Source organism: Abramis brama (genome assembly GCF_963993115.1).
Source record: "Abramis brama genome assembly, chromosome: 15".
Lineage (NCBI taxonomy): Eukaryota > Metazoa > Chordata > Actinopteri > Cypriniformes > Leuciscidae > Abramis > Abramis brama.
This window is the reverse complement of record NC_139977.1, coordinates 34,760,427-34,769,785: the sequence shown is the minus strand read 5'-3', so window position 1 is coordinate 34,769,785 and position 9,359 is coordinate 34,760,427. Positions and strand designations below refer to the sequence as shown.

At 36.6% G+C, this 9,359-nt stretch overlaps 1 long non-coding RNA gene across 3 annotated transcripts; it reads right to left on the bottom strand.

Annotated features, from left to right (window-relative positions):
* Positions 1-630: 630 nt before the first annotated feature.
* On the bottom strand, positions 631-8,933 carry LOC311097299. 3 transcript variants are annotated; one of them, XR_014609223.1, is made up of 4 exons: positions 8,805-8,933; positions 4,445-4,532; positions 3,877-3,989; positions 631-3,574 (listed from the first exon to the last, which is right to left on the bottom strand). It is a non-coding gene; the product is annotated as an uncharacterized lncRNA (long non-coding RNA). The 3 variants fall into 3 exon arrangements; XR_014609225.1 differs by lacking the exons at positions 631-3,574; positions 3,877-3,989; positions 4,445-4,532 and adding exons at positions 6,280-6,547; positions 8,603-8,706 and having other exon boundaries at positions 8,805-8,914; XR_014609224.1 differs by lacking the exons at positions 631-3,574; positions 3,877-3,989; positions 4,445-4,532 and adding an exon at positions 6,280-6,547 and having other exon boundaries at positions 8,805-8,921.
* Between the last annotated feature and the right edge of the window lie 426 nt (positions 8,934-9,359).

The following is a 9,359-nucleotide window of genomic DNA, read 5'->3' as shown; positions in this document are numbered from 1 at the left end:
AGTTGTGAGGATTTGGTGTTTTACCATGTTGGAATGTCCTATTTCATGAGTGCATACTGCGGGCCATTGCAACATTAACTTTTCCAATTGTATTCTGAACTAACCATTAGTATTAGCTTGCTGAACCAGTTTTTGGATGATCAACTGGGTTTCGTTAGATGTAGGAGGGATGGGTACAGCTATGTAAAAATGTACTGTCGCTTGGGATCCATGTGGCAAGAAAGGGAAAGTTTCTTCAGCTCTTCCTTCTCTGGCGGGTATGGTGTATTGTGATCTCTGAAAGTCTAAAGTCAATCCAGAATCCATCAGAAAGTCCATCTCTAGGATGATTGGCACAGTCAAATCCACATCACTCATTATGTATAATGTTAGCTCCATCTTACATCCTTGGATCTCACACTTCTAAGTCACTCTTCCAATTGCAGTCTGCTGCTGTCCATTGGCGAGAACAAATGCTTGTCCACCACAGGGCTGATATGACTCATTCTTGCTCATCTGGTCCCAGGTTGACTTTTTAATGAGAGAGAGTGTGCTACCAGTATCTACCATTGCTGTACAGTATCGATCTTGTAAAATAATAGGGATGGTGACAGTCTTGACTCCAGACAGTTTATGACATACAACTTTGCATACAATATACAAAATTTATTAACAATATGTTCAATGTCATCAGAATACAAATGAGGTAAGAAGAGTTAACAATGAGCTGAAAAATATGATAGAGAAAAAGAACGAGGACAAGATATTAATCTATACATCAGTTACACTGGACAATTTTTGTCGTTGTGTTTAAAAAAGTTTCATAAGAAATGTTAATGCAGGGTCCAAAGATGAGAAGGCAAGTTTTAAAGTTGAGCCACTCACACACGGATAATGCATATTTTATAAAAAATTTAAAAGGAATGGAACTGAAAATATTAGTGCTCGCTCCTCTATAATCGCAACGTGTTTAATGGATTTTTTTGTTTGATTTTTGTTGCAAAAAGGTAATGAAGTTTCAACTGTAATAGTTCACATATTCAAAACGATGAATAGTTTAATGGCGTTGGGTGACTACAGTAATCTACAGCAGTGTTGACAACAGTGGCTGAAATTAACCTCTACAAACACATCTGTGTCCTAATAGAGTGTATATCAGCTATATAAGCTATAGCCAGTGCCTCCACAGTCCCGTCAGTAATGCTCAAGTTCCCATTATCAACACCAAAATACTCGTGTTCCTGTTTCCTGAATACAGGACAGTCTCTGACTCGATAAAGACACAACAATATTACAAATAACTCCTTTTCTGATTTCCATGCAAGCTCTGGTTAATATTTGTATATAAACTTAGTACTCTTCTAATCTACTTTGTGCACTTTAAAACAAGTCTTTTTAGGGATAGTTCACCCGAAACTGTCTACTGACTTCTAATGTATGGACAAAAAATATTGTCTTTTATGTTCTACAGAAGAAAGGAAGTTATCCAGCTTTTGATCGACATGAGGGCATATGTACATTGTCAATTTTCATTTCTGAGTGAACCATCTTTTTAATACATTTACATTTAATCATTTAGCAGACTTACAAATGAGGAGAACAACAGAAGTTAAACTGACAATATTCAAGTGCTGTGAATAATAGGGTGAATAGTAGTTATTTGGTAAAAGAGTATAATGTACATGCATTAGGAACACAAGCAATACTATGACATTAAACTACTTGATGTTGTTGATCTGTCAGTCTATCGGGGGAATTAATGAGAATAAACCGTGCTTTATACAACCCTCCTCTCCATCGTATGATACAGATCGTCAGCAGAAGCATCAACGGCACATCAATACATCTTTAATAAAACTCTGTTTACCGTATGTGTTCAATGGACCGCAAACAGAGCAATTGAGTTTTGAGTTTTATGAGTCAAGAGTTATCTCTAATAAGCCTAAATATCACAGAAAGGAAGGGTGTGTGCAGTGAGAAGAATGACATTAGGTGCGTTTCCATCACAGATTTGAGCAAAACTTTTGCGATTTTTTAAAATGTCGACAAAAAACTATTGCTAAATAACGGCGTTTCCATTAACCGATGCTATGCGACTAAAACTTCATTTTTCCACTCACGATAAGTAAAATCACTCCAAAAACCATGGCAATGGACATTGGTAGGATTATGTACTATATCCCGGCCATTATTAATCGCAGGAGATGTGTGTGTGTTTTCAAAGCATTAATGGTTAGGAACGGCCCTTATTATACTGTGAGCGGCTCATATGAGTTTCTGGGTGTTTCTCCCTCAGATCTGCTTCGAGGTCTTGATCGTGGCATTTATTTGAGGTTTAGAATCCATTATTCCTGTAATTATTTTGCCTTATATGAATTTCATAAAGAGCTCAGTCTCGTCTTCAGTCCAAACACACCGCATCATCTACGTCAGCTGACCTGTAAATGCGCAAAAACTGTTTCCATTGAAGTTTTGCGAAATATTTCTTTTTCGAATTGCCTGAAAAACCTCCTCATGCGAGCGGAGAAACTTTTTTGCGATAAATGGGAGTGTTTTGTTGACATTTTTCCATTGGGCGTATTTTCAATTCGCAATTGCAATTTGAAGGGTAATGGAAACGCGGCTATTGACTTCATTTATTGAGTGCAGATGTTTAGACTGAACTGCAGGCGGTCTGTGAATGAGACGCGGGCTTTTGCATTGAAACACAGCAGGCAAACGCTGCACTACTGTCTCGAGAGTGTTCGTCCCAGCTGTGTGTCGAACTCTGACAATTCTCTGTGTCAGTTCTACAACAGCAATTCATTAACCCTCCAACATCAGGCCTCAAGAACACGTACAATACACAGTCAGCCAGTGGGTTCAGAAACAGGAGACAAAAAAAAACACCTACACTGTTGTGAACTCCTAAAATATCATCTATAACGATCATGATTAGAAAGGGGAGAATGAGAAAAGTGTAAGTCAGAAGCACCACGAACAAACTACCCAGAATTTGTTTGCGCTTTAGAGGAGTAAGTGATATTGCGCGTGAAAGACTGCGACAAGTGCCAACAAAACACAGAATGATTATCGGGTAGGGGATTAAACAGATGATCGGTATGGTCAGTTCGCTAAAGTCTATGACTGTTATGATCAGAGGAACAACCCAGATGATCACAGAAACGAGACAGCAGACCTTTAGTGAATGATCAGATCTGTACCAGATAGGAGGAGAAACCTGAAGATATCGTTCAAAAGCAACACATGCCATAAAATACAGACCCACAATCAAACTATACAAATATGCATAAAACACATCATCCCTTATCAAAATCATTATTAATATACAAATGATCTGAATGAGATCTGAAAGAATCAAATTAATAACAAACACTGGAGTGGAGTGATCAGATTTGATAAGACCACACAACGCTAACAGAGTTAAGATCATGACTAGAATCTCAGTGCCTGAAAAGATCATGAGAAATATTACTGTTGAAAGCTCATGGTTCATGTCAAACTCTTCAATCTGACGGGTCCATTCATCTTCATAATTTACTCCACTTGATCCGTCGATGCTGGCCATTGTTTCATGAAATCTTGACAGGCAACACTAAATAACAAACCAGTCATTAGTTTTAAAAAATGCATTTACTATTTACTAATTTATTAAAAACATGCCATAACTTTCCTGTGTGACTGTTGAAATCAAGTTCCCTCAGTTTGCTTTAGAGGAGATGTGTGTAATGTTAGAAAGCTTGAAATACGTGAAAGATTAAAGTTTGTAAATCCTCCATTTGAACAATATCACAGAAGCAAGAATATTCTGAATGCTGTTGTTCTGAATATTCAGTCCAGCACAGCTGCAAGTGTACAATGGTTTATTAAACTAGGAGTAAATCTTGAAGAACTTACGTTACTGACAGGAGTGTGTGTTTCGTCTGCAGGTCAAAGCAGAAGTTTGTGGAGCAACACACAGACTGACAGATGTTTCACAAGTTTCCACTGCTCTTCATTCACTGCACACACTGTAAAAACACACATCTTAAAGCTTGTGGATCTAATGTAGGAAATGCCTGAGATTACAGACAAACTATTTGATCCAACGTGTGAAACTGTAATTACCTTAAAGACACAATTAACTAACAACTTTCACAAATGTTTCGGCTCAACTACGACGACTGAAGTAATCTGAAAACGCTTTATACCTGATTCTTACATTTTTAAAGTTCACTCAGTGTTTATTCATATCCTCAGCAGAATCAGAAACCCATGAATGATAGCGAGAGAAAGTGGTTCCGACAGGACCTTAAAGAAAACTTCCAAACCTGCTTTAAACAATTCCATCTTAATTTCTTTAGTTTCTTCTACACATAATCAAGCACACTAGAGAGTCTACAAGCTGAACAACATGTGCTAACGTCTGAATAAAGGCTGAAACACAACGACACAATAATTCCCACATGAGACGACATGATCTTACCGGGAATCAGACGGAAGACTGAAGACGCTGCTCATCAGGAGATGCTGGTGTTTATGAGCTGCTCACGTTCTTTTATAGCCTGAATTAACTCCAGAAACACCAAACACAGATGCATTAAACATCATTTACAGTTAATGCACATGCAACCGCATCAGCAATCAGCCAAACTCCACAATATAAACCCATTTAAAGCCACAAGTGTTATAGAAAGGACAATGTGAATAGCCAGAAATACATAATACTCAGATTTTGTCATACTGTAAGTTTATCAAATTATGATTAAGCAGTAAGGGCTAAATAAAAATGTCATGAGGTTGAAGGACAGGGTAAGGTGACAAGACAACGCAAGCACACAGCCCAAACAAATGGCCATGTGCTTAGTACACATAAAACATGAGTCTGTCATGATCCTGCCTCAAGACAAGAGAAGATCTGGAGAGATCTTCAGAATCATGGCAGAGGCAGAATCATGACAAAAATCATCAGTAAAGACAAAATATTTTAACAACTTTTACTACTGAAAACAAAATCACTACATGTTTATTTGCAGTTTCATTCCAGACACTGATGTTTGTGAATCACTGCATCAGTCCGTCAGTAAACGTTGAGTTAGTTTGATTCTGCACTACGCTTTAATAATGTTCCACTAATGAGTGTGATGTAGTGATACATGTAAAGTATACTAACTGTATCCAAACAAGAAATGGGCATTTCTGTTAAATATTTACAAAACGTGCGTTCCAAATGTTAAATTAAATATTTGTGAAAAGCTAATTCATGTTCAAATATTGTGAACACTAGACTTTTCCACAATACGGTACACATGAGGAACAATCAATCAGCATCTCAGCTTATGGTGAATAATGACAGTAATGAACACTTTCATCAACATGTTGATAGTGAACACAAAAGTGATGTTATGTATATATTTCACATATGATGAAATATGATTATATAATAGCTAAAATCATCAACAATACAGTTTTTATGCATTCTGTAAAGTTTCTGTCATGAAAGATGTAACTTGAAGCACTTCTACTGAGTTTCATAATTAATTTTCTTCCATTAGAAAACGGTTCCCTATTGAGTGGATGTGAGTGATTTTTTTCCTCAATTTTCAAAAGCTTGTCATTAAGAGATTCAGTATGATTGCACATTTCCTCATTTCCCATCAGCATTAATTCATTATGAATGAATAGCACTAATGTTAACTGTTTCCTACTGAAAGTATCTGCACAATATACTGGACTATTTGTGAGTTGTATATGCTTATGTGGACTTAAATCCAGACTAGCGTGAATTTAGTTGTTGTTTGATTTTGAGGTGACGGCAGCACTCGGGCCGCAGAAGTCTCTTCTCCAACTGAAAATCACACGCCTGTCCTCAGTTATCATGCCAATTAAGGACATGAATGTGTAACAAATTAGCTCAGGGGGAAATATTAATAATAGCCTATGCCGTGCATTTTCAGAAGTGCTGGGTACAGAGACGCATTCATTTTTTCTCTTTCGCACAGGTCATGTTTTGAAAGATGATAGATAAAGATAAAAATGTATACAGAAATGTGATGTCCGACTCGTTTTATGAAGAAGAAAGCCTCAAGTTTTCAAAAAGCATTAGACATATGACCCACTATTCTGCTTCATAAGTACCATGTTGACAATATGACATGACGTGTTTTAATGTATCTAAATGTAGCAGAGCGGGCGCGGGTTGACTCAAATTGATATAATTTCCGACTACGCCACCTGGGGAATTTCACCCCAAGAATTTAACACAACCTCTTAACACTGGCACACACAGGTTCTAATCACTGTTGGAATCAGAGACATAGGTAATGAAAAAGATTTTATTAATTATTAAAAGACATAATGGTTATAAAAAGCATTGACCAGCAATCACTCTCATCTATTTGTTTACTTCTATCGTTGGCAGCAGAGGAACCTGGGCTTACCCACAGGGGCAGTCTCAAGATATCACCCTTATGAAAATTACTCTATTCACAGTGCACACACTCAACGACTCATGTCAGAGAAGACCACGACACACAGTGAGGACGTCACCACCTAAATGGTCACTCGTCTGCCCCCGGGTGCCCAGGCCCTGCCAACAAACAAAAGAAAAAAATACATTATCAAGCAGTGATAGGCAAAAAGAACAAAATTATATAACCATAAGTCACTAATACAATAATCAAACCAAAATAAACATACAAATTCAAAAAGATAAATCAATTAAAGAAATAAACAGGAGACAACCAAAAAAAACCCAAAGCACATCACTGAGAACTGAATTTACTAGAAACAGTAAGGAGACAGTTCACTCGCGACGGTTCACTCGCGACGATTCACTCGAGTCGGTTCACTCGAGACGATTCACTCGAGTCGGTTCACTCGAGACGGTTCACTCGCGACGGTTCACTCAAGACGATTCACTCGAGACAGTTCACTCAAGACGGTTCACTCGAGACAGAACACTCGGGTCGGTTCACTCGAGTCGGTTCACTTGAAGGGTGATTCTTAGACTATGGGCACTTTTATGTACTTTGGTCATATTTTTAAAAATACATATAATTTTGGAAAATATACATATAATATACAAAAAAATATACAAAAAAAATACATATAATAAGAAGTCCTCTTTCTTTTTCAAACTAACAATAAAACCTCTTTAAAAACTTTTTACTACCTTTCTATTATGATTTTTTCATACTTTTCAACCTCCTTATAGGTTTCAAAATCACTGTTTTATCCCTGTCGCACACCCAGACTTTTTAACTTCAACAATGAAAATACAGTTTAAAAGTATGACTTATCTGGTAACTATTAATATACCTAAATTAAGCACTAGTAAAATAATTAAAATACATTATAGTATTTAATGTGAGATCACCATCAATATTACTTTTTATACAAAATATAGCTGTCGCACAGTATTGGTGTCATTTCCACCACAACACTGTAATGTCCCTATAAAAAGTTTGTGTGAAAGATTGTTTAGGTGGTTTCTATGGAAATGTTCAGAGACATCAGAGCACATGTTGGACATGGAGGCCATTTTAAATTTTCATCAAGAACAAAATAAGAAAAATCAAGGTAAATATTGCTTGATCAGTTAATATATTTTTTCTACATCATTTCCAAACATGCTGTACCTTCAAGGGTGTTTTTAAAAAGTTAAAAATTTTAAGTTAAATAAGAGTATTTTGCATACATGAAATGCTAAGTATTAATTCAAAGCTAATCAGTGAAGCTATCTTCCATTTTTTCACAAGAAACTACAGAAATGTCATTTCCACCACACTGCCCTCTGTGGTGGAAATGACATTTGTGATTACAAAGTACAATTGATATGGATTGCAAGAGTAGATTGACTTTGTGAATTGAGTTTACTGAGTGTGATGAGTTTAAGAGTTTTTCAAATAAATATTTCTCTAAATATTACTGTTTCTCAACATTCACGTTAATTCATTGTCATTTCCACCACCACACACATTTTTTAAAAACATTTAAAAAGTTCTCATCACACATTAAAAATGTATCCACAATTTAAGAGATCATGCTCTACTTAATATAAAAATTCAAGGTAGGTAGGCCTATTTATTTTTCTAATAAGCTCTTGCCCAAACCAATATTAAATTTCAGAGTGTGAAGTTCATCATTTGGTCCTTAGGGCAGTTAATTTATCTCATTGACAAATGTATAATTATTGTACACTGTGGAAAAACTGACAAAACTAGTTACAAAAATGATCTTAGACAATTCTTGAGTGACATAAGTTTTTCCGTTTTTAAATAACAGCTGTAGAGATGTGGTGGAAATGACATTTGTTCATTCCAGGACGGAAATTTTTTTAAATATTAACTATTTCTCTTGTAATCTATCATACAGACCTTAAAACTAGACAAATTATTTAAACTTATGAGACTGTGTTACGTGACTTTTGAACAAGTTTTTTTTATTCACTAAAAGTGCCCCTAGTTGAAGAAACGCCCTGAAACAGAACAGCAGCCTTAATGCACTTAATGATGAAGCAACGGGCAGATCATTCTCATGCAGGACGCCGCTATTGTCCTTATCGCGTGCCTAAAAACAAAACAAAAAGGTGTTACACAGCGATTCCCTCTCCCTTGGCTTCACGCTCGAGCAGTATACTCACAACAAAACATGCTGTCCCGGGATTACTATCCCCAAACTATGCGGTGGATGGAGCCAGATGTCTCCGACAAAGCTCGTTGGCAGAAAGCGCAGATAGATCTTACACTGCGTTTAGCATACAGATTAGTCAGATTACCCGCTCAGCCAAAGCAATCCATAGAAACGTAATTTACAAAACACCGTCGCATACAAATTTCCCTTACCTGTCTCAAATGTCCACATTCAACTCTCCAGAAAGCACAAAGACCGGCAATCAGCACCGACAGTGGGTATGGTAAGCAGCTTCAGCGATCTTTTACGAGCAACACCTTCTTATTCTTCTTCTTCTTGTTGAATTTTTATTGGCAGTTGACAAACAACAAAATGGTGTATTTCCGCCACCAACTGGTATGGAGTGTGGACCAAGGACCCCCCCCCATAACACTCATTTCTCGAGTTATTTTGCAGAATATACTTTGGTATAAATTGCATTTTTATTATTTTTATTTTTTTTCAATTATGAATTAACAACCTTCTTTCATTCTCATATTTCTGACAATGCATTAAAACATGTTCTACTGTTTCCTCTTGCCCACAATAATCACATCTTCCCGTATCATTTTATAAAGTGTACTATTTAATCTTGTGTGTCCAAATCTCACCCTTGATACTATTTCTTCTCTCCTGTTTTTCCCTGTAATTCTCATCTCTCCCACTTTCCTTAGAATTCTATAGAACCTCCGACCTTTTTTCTCCTTATCCCACTGTTTTTGCCACCT